Here is a 12,985-nt window from a genome sequence, read left to right as displayed (position 1 = left end):
CCGCTAAAACATGGCCATTCAGCACACCTACCGCATACAACACGACATATGCTAATTACGGTTCAGTGAGTCTTCACCAGATACTCTGCTAGCCTCGTAAATTTATATTAAATCAGCCCATTGTCCAGCGTTCAACCTGCTTTTTTCACCACAGTCTACTTCGCTGTGCATAGCCTTCACTAACTTTATGCTGGATTTTAAAATCTTCGCTAACTTTGCGAAAACTAATATGTACAAGTATATACAACAACAGTTGTGAATTCAAGCATACCGCAATAACTTGTATCTTATATTAACCAGAAAATATTAAATATTCAAGTCAGATGTTGCTATTCTGTATATGGCTTGTCGTCGGAATGCCTGTACTCATTCCATGGGAGTACTGGTATAGTTTTTTTTTTTTTTTTTTTTTTTTTTGCTAGTTGCTTTACGTCGCACCGACACAGATAGGTCTTATGGCGACGATCGGATAGGGAAGGTCTAGGAGTGGGAAGGAAGCGGCCGTGGCCTTAATTAAGGAACAGCCCCAGCATTTGCCTGGTGTGAAAATGGGAAACCACAGAAAACCATTTTCAGGGCTGCCGACAGTGGGGTTCGAACCTACTATCTCCCGAATACTGGATACTGGCCGCACTTAAGCGACTGCAGCTATCGAGCTCGGTTACTGGTATAGTTAACTATTTAAAAACCCGGGGGACTCCTATTATCCAGAGGGCAGATGTTTCCAAGAATTTTGGATGTAGCGACACGCGGTCTTAGCCGAGTCACTCTTACTTCCTCCTGTGGTATGGATGGTAGAATACTTCCACGATATGGCCCGCCTGTCGTAGGAGGCGACTAAAGGGTCGATCAGGTGCTCTTAACATGGAGCGTGACCAGGCGAGCACGGTTCCCCTAGTTGAGTCTGGCACTGCTTCCACTTATTATATCAGTCTCCTTGCTTTCATCTTTCTTATCGGACCTCCGACCTCCGTTGGTCAACTTTTGTTCTTTTCTGACCCAGTGGTGTTAGATTTGCGAGGTCTAGGGAGACCTTTGCTTTCATGCCATTCGAAGCCTTTCCTATTCTTTAGCCAATATCTCTATTCTTCGAAATATCGGAGCCCTTCCATTTTCCTTCTGATTAGTGTTATTACGGTATTTCCTCTTAAAACTGTAACCACCACCACCACCACCACCACCACCACGTAGGCCTACTTGGGTCACCCAATCCCCTCTTTGAACTATCCTAATCAACCTACCTTGATCAAATGTTGTTTTTTTCCTGATTTTGGCGTGTAAGGTTTTTTTTTATTTTTTTTAGTAGAGAGTCCCCGTTGGCTGAACGGTCAGCGTACTGGCCTTCGGTTCAGACGGTCCCGGGTTCGATTCCCGGCCGGGTCGGGGATTTTAACCGTAATTGGTTAATTCCAATGGCACGGGGGCTGTGACCAAAAGCCAGCACGCTAACCATTTATCCATGGAGCCAGACGTTAAGTTGGATAGCATCCCGGCATTTTCCTGGAGGAGAAGTGGAAAACCACGGAAAACCACTTCGAGGATGGCCGAGGTGGGAATCGAAACCCCTTGTTCTCGTATTAAGAAAATAAGTTGTGGTGTCTGGTAGTTTAACGTCACACTAGCACATCGAAGATTTTCGTGGACGCAAGAATGGGAAAGAGATATGATTGGGAAAGTAGCGGCCAAGGCCTTTACCTGGTGTGAAAATAGGAAATTACAGAAAACCATCTTCAGGACTTCTAACAGTGGGATTCGAAACCAAGAGCTACTTGTCCCAAACCACAAGGCCAAATTGCTCGATTATGAAAATTATGTCCCATTAGCAGGTAATATTGAGTTTATGAACTAGACGTCGTGGGGCACATTCAACGAAAACAGTAGTATTGTCCTTTCCAGATCTCGGAGTACGACGGCGCGGAGTTATAGCATGAAACTCTGTCTTTAAGACAACACCGCCCTTTTTATTTTTTAGATTTGTTTCTATCCCTGCAGTATGACTGGCAGTCCGCTAAGCAACACTTCAACGTTTCTCAGGCTTGAATAACTTCCCAACATAGCCTACTGTGACTTTTGAATCAAAATGTATACTTCTAGCATCGAGGTATGAACCTCGGCATAAGCCAGAGTTCTGCGAAGAAAGAACTTTGGTGCTAACTTTATCTTAAAGTTCCGGCTCTTTGGGAGAAACATCACGTACTTTGTCATAAATGTTGTGGCCCTTAAAGTTAGTTGGATACAAAAAGGTCACAGAGTGCCAGCTCGACCGGGTAGGGCAGCTTGAAAGTAGGTCACTGTGCTCCGTTGTCCTTACTACTGTAAATGGTGCGAAAGTCATTATATCTCACTTCCCTTAACTCTTTTACATATCACTAGCAACCCTGTATTTTCTCGACAAATAATTAAATGCATAAAGTACTTCTAGTCGTGTCAGTCTTAATGTCTCCTTTGTCATTATCAATTATTCACTACATATACTCGACGAAAATCACAAAACAAGATGTCCAGATCACTGACAGCTATTAAAGTCTCTAACCTAGAGTCTAGCTAACATCATGGATCAAGTAATTGAGGCGGGGACGATTTGCTAGCACCTCAGACTCGCCTGCCCTACAGTAGTTTCCAAATGGAAAGCTATTTCGATCACAGCCAGTGACGTGGGAATTGCACGGCGAGGTTGCCGGCATGCTTCACTCACCAACGAGTGGAGAGCAATATCTGGCTGCTTCCCTCCTCCTTTCAATGATGAGATAGAGAATGGGATAAAAAATCACCTGCTGAAGTTACACGACTGTTTTGAAATAGTGTTCAGGACTAGAACTAGTGTAAACGGGCTGTTACATAATAATACACGGGATATTTAAAGGATTTCGCAATGAAAATTAATGTAAAATATGCTGTCAAGAGATTTTCTTCCCAGCGTAAGTTTGGAACAGTTTTTGTGAGTTTGATAATAGGTCGGCATAAGGCAAGTGATATCACTACCAGTGATGTATCCATAAAGAATTACACATTAACTGCTGCAGCACACTTGATCAGTGTTGCAAGCTATTGCAAGCTCTAGATGTGGTATTCAGCAAACATGCCAAAGACGAGAAGATCCCGTTCGTAATTTTTCTATGCTCTACTGATGGAGAATGTTGCCTGGAAGACCAAGAATCTCTTAAACTCCAGTTGGTGCAGAAGAGCATTTGGTTAATTTCTAGTCAACTCTATGGGTAGTTAAGCAGAGATTGTTTAGTGCTGCATGAAAAGAACTAGGAGTCTCATGGACAACAGCTGTGCAGTTTGCGTGACGTATGCTTGATACCTTGTGCGCTTAAAATTGAACTGGTCATTCAATGGAGTAGGAATTGGAGAGGAAGTGGCGTTCACCTCCAGGATGTACGTAACCCACTTCTGTGTAGACTAAGAGTAGAACTATAACACAATTATCTTGCCAGTCGTGATGCTTTATGATCGGTGCATCCCGTGGTTTCCCATTTTCACACCAGGCAAATGCTGGAGCTGTATCAGTGCCAGAGTCGATTCCTTCCTACTTCCAGGCCTTTCCTGTCCCACCGAGAATGGCTGAGAATCAAATCCGGGCTTTCCGAGGTCATTCAGACTATATGTATCATACGAACTATTCAGAACAACCATGTCGTACAAGCTATACGGGTCATTAGGACCAGTCCGACAATACAAACAGTCCTGGACAATGGGGCCATCCAGATCATCCGTATATCCCCAACCACCCAATCTATGCGAACTATCCAGAAAACACTTAAAGCATCCTCATCCGAATCATGCGGGGCACTGGGCCATCTGCACTATCCAAACCACCCGCACCGTACGATCATCCGGTTTACCTGGGGCCATATGGGTCATTCACCACATCTGGGTCATCCTGGACCACCCTCACCATCTGGACGATGCGGGCAACCTGCAGGTTACGTAGATAATCACTGTTATACGAAAAAACCGAGCCATCCAGGACAATAACCAATTTTTCGTTACAATACCACCTTACATCACAGTCCTGTAGACAAAAAAACGGAATTCACCGAAATAGACGACGTCATGGCATTTGCCCTCCATGCGCATCATTCATTCATGGAATGAAGGTAAATAGGACGCCATTAAAAGATATGCCCTTAAGCTGGCATCTAACCAAATGTAGATAAAAGGAAGATCTACTATGTAATATACAATCTATATATAATTCCATTGATCACACTAAATTGTGAAGAGTATACCTAGCGAGTTGGCCGTGCGGTTAGGGTCGCGTAGCTGTGACCTTGCATTCGGGAGTCCAACCGTCGGCAGTCCTAAAGATGGTTTTCTGTGGTTTCTCATTTTCACACCAGGAAATGCTGGAGCTGTATAAGTGCCACAGTTGATTCCTTTCCACTTCTAGCCCTTTCCTGTCCCGTCGCCATAAGACCTATCTGTGTCGGTGCGACATGAAGCACACTTTTTAAAAGGAAAATCTTGAGCTTAGGATTAGTTAATGGAGTTTACGAGGTGGTACCTGGTTTATAGATTTGGAAGTGATTATAGGTACTATAAATGGAAACATTGTTTTCATGTCGAGAATTAAATTATTTTCTACAGACCTAAACATGCCTTTCTCCATGAGAAGATGCAATTCCCATTCAGACTAGCATTTTCAATGACAATAAACAAAGTCCAAGAACAGACTTTCAAGAAAAGAAAATTCTGTCTACAAATGAAATGAAATGGCGTATGACTTTTAGTGCCGGGAGTGTCCGAGGACATGTTCGGCTCGCCAGGTGCAGGTTTTTCTATTTGACTCCCGTAGGCGACCTGCGCGTCATTACGAGGATAACATGATAATGAAGACATCACATACACCTAGCCCCCATGCCAGAGAAATAAACCAATGGTGGTTAAAATTCCCGACCCTGCCGAGAATCGAACCCGGGGCCCCTGTGTCCAAAGGCCAGCACGCTAGCCATTTAGTCATGAATCCAGACATTATATCTACAAACCAGTGTTCACACACGGGCAATTATACATAGCATATAGTCGCGTGAAAAAATCCAGGGGATGCCAAAAGTTGTTGTTTAAAATATGTGAAGAAGTAAAAATAGTGGCACTGTATACACTGAAACTACGGTTTAAAAATAAATCTTAATGTGGGATTCTTCTTCATAATTCAACAGGTATGCATATTTATTTCGTTTTCCTTGCTTAGTTGCATAATTTTATAATAATAAAGATAAGCATCTTTGCATATTCTAGTGTTGTCTTCAATCATCTCAGAATAAATTATTGTGATGGTAAATTGCCTGTATGTCTTTCCCCGGTAGATGCTTTACTTCTTATTTTTCTTTACGTCCTACCGACACGGATAGGTATTACGGCGACACTGGAATGGTAAAAGCGTAGGAGACGGAAGGAAGCGCTCGTGGCCTTAAGTAAGGTACAGCCCCAGCATTTGCCTGGTTTGAAAATGGGAAACGACGGAAAACCATCTTCAGGGCTGCCGACAGTGGGGATCGAGCCCATTATCTCCTCCCGGATGCAAGCTCACAGCTTCGCGCCGCTAACCACACGGTCAATTCGTCCGGTGATAGATGCTTGATTTTGGGTACCGTAATTTAGATAATAATAATTTTAAAACAAATCATTTCCTTTAACTCTAGGTTCAATTTTGACAATCATCTTTCATTGAAGAGTTCGTCATGGCAATGAATAGAATATAATGGTTGTCTTGGTTATTGTTATGAATAGAGCGCCGTCTTACTACTTGAACAGGATTCACTCAGCTCCGTGAGATCAACTGAGGATCTGTCTGATAAGAGAGGCATAGAACTCGGTCGCGGAAGCCAAACAATACCGCTGAGGATATTGTGACGCTGACCACGTGCACTGCATTATCTGCAGGCCACCTGGCTGAGCAACAATTGTCTTGTATGGCCAAGAGCCTTAATGACCTTTGTACGTAACGAAAATAGTCATTGGTCGTACCATCACCTCCTGTGTTTAAGGGTATGACAGGCAATTAAAAATGTATAAATATGTGAGATACACTTCAGGAAAATTAGTGACACGTTGAACCACCCAGTTATAAGGCAATATTCCGAAATGCGGAGGCACTCAAAACCAATAGGAGTTAAAATATTCTAGAAATATGGAATCATATTATCAAAATATATCTAAATAAATTGCTTTATTCATGCGGTTACCACTTTAATTATTATGTCTAAATGGGAATTTATTGAATACATACCAAAATTAAAATCACTCAGGTAAATCAGGATTACTTTGTAAAAGGAAGGGCGCTATTGAGACAACGTAATTCTCCTGACTTTTAAATCCTCTGCTTTATTTTTCCGAAATAATTCTAACTCAGTATGAAGAGCAGCATTATGCTCCTAACTACTGTACTAGCGGGTTAGAACAGTATTAGTTCTAATACATACATACTGAGACTTTCCTGACTGTCTGACAAACTTTTGAAACATATAAATCTGAATTTAATATGGAAAATATGAAATATCTGCATTTAAAATGGAAAATCTGAAAATTAACATTCATTAAATAAAATACACACTCGTCGAACCTTGTACTCACACTTACTAGTTACCTGCTTACTTACACATACGTTATTTGAAGGGCGCCAGCTGCCACTCAGTGCAGCAATAATAGAATGAGACTCTTGACTATCTCTAGGGTGTGGGGTAATAAGCTTACTTTTGACAACATACCATATAAGTTCTGGGAAAAGGAGATTGGCGTTCGGTTTCCCCATTAATTTTGAGGTTAAGATATTTTACTGTCAATGAAATGAAACTATGAAATCGTTTGATAGAACAATATATATATTCTTTAAATAATATATCAAAAAATAGTGAGTCTTGTTGCGATAAAACGGATGAGAATATGAAATTATGACATTGCAACTGAAAGAAATTAGGCATGAATTTGAATTCCTCTTGACCGGACATTTAACAATTTATACGAAATATTTCCCTCACTGATTCACTTGACTGTACCTTCAACACTTTGAGTGTAATTACGACGTAATCCATTGATCTGGTGTTTACTGTAGATATGTCACGCCTAACTTGGTGATACATCCTTGTGACTGCTTCTTCTCCATTTCATCTGACTTCTTTGTAAGTCCATATGGTATTACCTCTTGGCAGGTCCAGGGTTGCCCTCTCTGACTCCATGGTAAGCCCTTGCGTCCGTGTCTTCCACTAAGTGACGGACCAACCTCTTGGCCTCACTCTCTCAATGACCAATGATTAATGGCTCACTGAGTCTTCACCATCTCTCGTTCACACTCGTTGACTGACCAACTAAGGCCTCTTGATCTAGTAGACTTCTTCACTGTACTGCTTCCGTTTAAGTAATGACTGACGCTACAATATGCACCCACCTTTTATAGACGTTGGTTGACACAGCTACGTAATCTCCAGAAATAACAATGACATACTCCCACAACGCGGCAAATATTACAGACAGTGGTGAAATAGCCCGGGGCGGCCGACTCTCTGAGCGCATATCTAAATAAATACGATGACGTAGCCATGGAGTGGCGATGACTTGGCAGAATCGCCAGTGGTATAGCAATATAACAACGTCACTTCCACATCTGATACATCGAAACTCTCACTGTACAGGTATTTAATGATAATCTACACATACGTATATATGCATACATCTAAGTACAATCTTGCAAGCAACAGGCATTGCAAAATAGAATTGAATAAGACTGATAATTACAATAATAGTAATAATATCACAGATAAAATAATAATACTGACATAATAATAATAATAATAATAATAATAATAATAATAATAATAATAATAATAATAATAATATTCAGATAAAATCATACAATAATAAAAATACAGATATCCTCTTGTAACGGGATTTGAACCGTTACAATACATACATACATACATACATACATACATACATACATGCATACATTATCATTACAGACCGTTATGCCTTTCAGCGTTCGGTCTGCAAGCCTCTCTGAATTTACTGAACGTCGCCACAATCCTCTATCTGCATCAAGTGCTGTGGCCTCATTTAGTTCTATATCTCTTATCTTTACATTTTTAGAAACTGAGTCTAACTATCGTCGTCTTGGTTTACCTCTACTTCTCTTACCCTCCATAACAGAGTCCATTATTCTTCTAGGTAACCTACACTCCTCCATTCGCCCCACCACCAAAGCCGGTTTATGCGTACAGCTTCATCCATCGAGTTAATTCATAAATTAGCCTTTATCTCCTCATTCCGAATACACTCCTGCCATTGTTCCCACCTGTTTGTACCAGCAATCATTCTCGCTGCTTTCATGTCTGTTACTTCTAACTTATGAATAAGATATCCTGAGTCCACCTAGCTTACCACCATTTATTCTTGCCATAAGACCACACGCAGAGTCACCAAGTATCCGCAGTTAAAGGTATGGGTCGGCGTTAAAGTATCTGACAGTACAACTATATTCGTTACTAACGTAGGTTACCTCGGAAACACCACAGCAAGTATACACTGTTCCTCTTTCTGCGCGAGATTTAAGCTCCTGTGGTAGAGATTCCTTACCACAAACTGCGAGGGAGAAAGCAGCTTTACTGAAGGAAATCGATCAGGTATTGGAATCAGGTACAAGAACAGGGACATTCTTGTCCCTTGAGTTCTGTCACTACAACATCGGAAGTCTCGCTTACCTGGGAGAATGCCAGTGATAACTTACACTTTCTACCAGGTCAGACACAAGACTAGTCGAATTACGACGAGCGTCCTCCAAGGACCAAGATAATGGAGATTGATTCATATATCTATTAAATGAGATTCGATATGCTTATGTTTTGCTAAGAATGACAAATGAAACTCGAAGTCTTCATAACAGTTAATATTGAACACTCGGCTGGCTTGTTGGTTACGTACTGTTTCATTCATGGCTATTGGTCATAATCTTGACGTGCATATAATTTATAGAAATCTTTTCAAAAGGAATATCAACCATATGAATTAAATATTATATTTGTAATTGGTTTCAGAACATTAGTATATTTCTAATTAACGTCCTGACTGCGTGGTGCAATTGGTCAACCCTGTGGTGTAGCGTGCCTGTCACAGATTCTATTGCCGGCCAGTCCAGGTATATTAATTCCGGACTGAGTGCTTGAACAGGGTTCACTCAGCTCCGTGAGATCAACTGAGGATCTGTCTGATAAAAGACGCAGAGAACTCGGTCGCAGAAGCCAAACAATACCGCTGAGGATATTGTCACGCTGACCACCAATAGGAGTTAAAAGAATCTAGAAATATGGAATCATATTATCAAAATATATCTGAATAAATTGCTATATTCAGACTGTCACAACCTTAATTATTAAAGTTATGTCTGAATGGCAAGTGAATTACTGTTGAATACATATCAAAATTAAAATCAATCAAGTAATCCAACCATTTTCCGTAAACCAAGGTTATTTTGTAAAAGGGTGAGTTAATATAATTATCCTGACTTTTAAATATTCTGCTTTATTTTTCCGAAATAATGGAAATGGCGTATGGCTTTTAGTGGCGGGAGTGTCCGATGACAAGTTCGGCTCGCCAGATGCAGGTCTTTTGATTTGACTCCCGTAGGCGACTGCGCGTCGTGATGTGTATGAAATGATGAATAATTCTAACTCAATATGAAGAGCAGTATTAGGCTGCTATCTACTAGCGAGTTAAGAAATTATTAGTTCTCTTTAGCACCATTTATTCTTATTATAAGGTCGCACGCAGAGTCGCGAAGTATCCACAGTTACAGGTATGTATCCGCGTTAAATCATCTCAAAGTACATATATATTCGTTACTAAAGCAGGTTACCTCTGGAAATGTAAATAATCTATTGAACTTGTCCTCTACCTCCCTTCATTAATCTGGCGTATAATGCTAAAAAAGATAAATTTGCAAAGACGAAAAGGAGAAAACCGTGAGGTGATATGATTAGCAAGACAGTACACAAACTATAAAAGGGGATACACAAGAATGTAATCTAACGAGGGAACTTGTGTGTGTTAGAGTGTGCGTTATAAGCAGAAAAATCAAAGTCTACGAAAGTAGTCTTGAAGTATTTACTGATTACCCTGTACTATTGATTTCAAATCCTTTTTTTTAAATTATTTTAAACCATATGTGTTTCCCACTTACTCTCAGTAGAGAAATAGAGTAAATTAAAATTTCTTATCGGCACTTTATGAGTTCAGTATTACGTACCAAGTTTTATTCTGACGATGTCAAACACTCCCCTTCCACGTCGCATACATCGGATTAATTACGATATCCAGTTCCTTTAAGCTGATAATTGTGTTAATGATGATAAACATACAGGAACGATAGAACTTCATTTACACAAGATCTTTTAAACACGGAGGGCCTAAACACATTTTGTTGTAGACTACCGTTCTGAGAGGAGCAAATAGAGTATAACGCTGGTGTCTTAGATCCTAGTTCAGTCTGGTGGTTTTTCAACATGCTCAGAAACAGCAGCCTGGTATGGGTAGATTTATCGGCGCGTAAAAGAATTCAACGGGGCAAAATTCCAGCACCCAACATTTCCGAAAACCGTAATAGTTACCCGTATGTACATTGTAAGGGCCGAAAGTGGGGTTTCATATATTACTTGAGGAAAGAATACGTGAAATACTTCTGCCTTCGTAATGTGCAATACCGGGCGAGTTCTCCGTGCGGTTAGGAGCGCGCAGCTGTAATCTCGCATCCGGGAGATAGTGGGTTCGAACCCCACTGCCGGCAGCCCTGAAGATGGTTTTCGTGGTTTCCCATTTTCACAGCACGCAAATGCTGGGGATGTACCTTAATTAAGGCCACGGCCACTTCTTTCCCATTCGTAGGCTTTTCTTGCCCCATCGTCGCCATAAGACCCATCTGTGTCGGTGCGACTTAAAACAAATAGCAAAAATAGCGTAATGTGCAATATATTATTGTATACAATGTAGAATGTATTTTAATAATATTACGATGAGTGCATTCCACTCAGCTTACGGCCTGTCATTCAAAAAGTCTACACCACCTATTAAAGAATCAATATAATCAAGAATCAGAATCAACCATTAGATGTGTTAACTCGTCCACATGATGCAGTGCAGTTATCTGGTAGGTATCCAAGTAACTGTTTTACATGCATTGAATACGGTTTCAAACAGTGTGATTTTATGTTGGTAGAAACTGAGTGCGGTAAGAAACATAATTACTCACATATATAAATTCTGTAACATATCCAAGGATATGGAAAGATGAAATCATAAATTCGGTACCAAAAAATTCTCCAGCTGTTTCCATACCAGGCTATCGACCGGTGTGTATACTTTCATCTCTCTTCAAACCCTTCGAACGGATAATGCATCGGCAACTAACCGACTATCTTAACACATATTCCTTGTTTGATCCTTTACAGACAGTCTTTAAGAAGGGACACAGCACGACCACTGCTCTATTGAATGTTACTGATGACATTAGATACGCAATGAGTGAACAGAAGATCACATTGCTTACTCTTCTTGATTTTGGTAGTGCATTTGACACTGTAAACCTAGACAAATTGCTAGCCAAATTAAAATCCCTTCATATAAATCAGACTGCCTTACAATTATTTAGCTCTTACCTCACAAATCGCAGACAACGAGTCGTTATAAAGAAGAAAACTTCTCAATGAGCAATGAAATAAACAGGAGTATCCCAAGGTTCTGTACTTGGACTACTGCGTTCTTATTTTGTGCATAAATGACAGCATCTCGACTGAAGTATTGTAATTTTCATATATATGCTAATGACCTCCAAGTATATTGTCGCACAAAACTTGTAGATATTCGTATAGCAACTGATCGAATGAATGCTGACTTACAAAATATACCATCACTTGCTGATGTACCCGTGCTTCGCTACGGGATTATAAGAAAGACTGCCTTTGTGGTTTTCCTAACTACAGTCAGTTAACTTAGGCCATTACAAAAACGTCAGTAGAATGTAGGGATTAAAAGGAATGTTATCATATAAAATACTCGATCAAATGAAAAACTGCACATTTTCTCACTTTTAACAAACAGTACTACGATACCGATCTAACAGTCGAAAGTTCCAGTGCTGGTATGACCAGGCCGCAGACAGCCGTGAACACTCCTCTGCCATTCTTCCGTTGAATTTACACACTGCTCATTCCAATCAGTGCCTCAGAGTAGGAATTGAATAGCTCGAATGCTATAATGAACCAGTTTGTTACGTACCAGTAGTATCAGAAAATTTATGAACCAGAGGAATGGCATGCTTAAGAAGAAAGTTATCTAACTCCCTAACTACTTCCCACCAATATTCAGGCAGGCTGTTATACTCGGTACGACCGGGCGAGTTGGCCGTGTGGTTACGGGCGCGCAGCTGTGAGTTTGCATTCGGGAGATAGTGGGTTCGAAGTCCACTGTCGACAGCCCTGAAGATGGTCTTCCGTGGTCTCCCAATTTCACACAAGGCAAATGCTGGAACTGTACCGAAATTAACGCCAGGGCCGCTTCCTTTCCACTCCTAGCCCTTTCCTATCCCATCGTCACCACAATACCTATCTCTGTCGGTGCGACGTAAAGCAAATAAATAAAAATACACGGTATACAGCAATAATCCCATCTATCGGACATGACTGGCAACAGAAGGCACAAAGCACATCACAACAAACAATGGTCAATGTAATGTTATTGTTGTTCAATGTTATGAGCTTTCTGTGTTGTAGGCCTTCGCATTTAGTTTTCTTTCGACTCTGTGAGATTAGGGCGTCTTACGAAATTATTTATAGCGTAGATTGTAGTTCCTTATTCCCTGACTTTATATAACGATTGTCATTAAATTCTGTGTACCCATTTTCTCGTGACTTGGCGCTGACATGGACTTAGCAACAAAAATCCAAATTCATGAATATCTCTGTTATCATAGCCGGTACGGTAAAAATGTATAAGACAT

This window comes from Anabrus simplex, chromosome 1, assembly GCF_040414725.1.
Source record: "Anabrus simplex isolate iqAnaSimp1 chromosome 1, ASM4041472v1, whole genome shotgun sequence".
Classification (NCBI taxonomy): Eukaryota; Metazoa; Arthropoda; class Insecta; order Orthoptera; family Tettigoniidae; genus Anabrus; species Anabrus simplex.
This window is presented reverse-complemented; position numbering follows the sequence as displayed.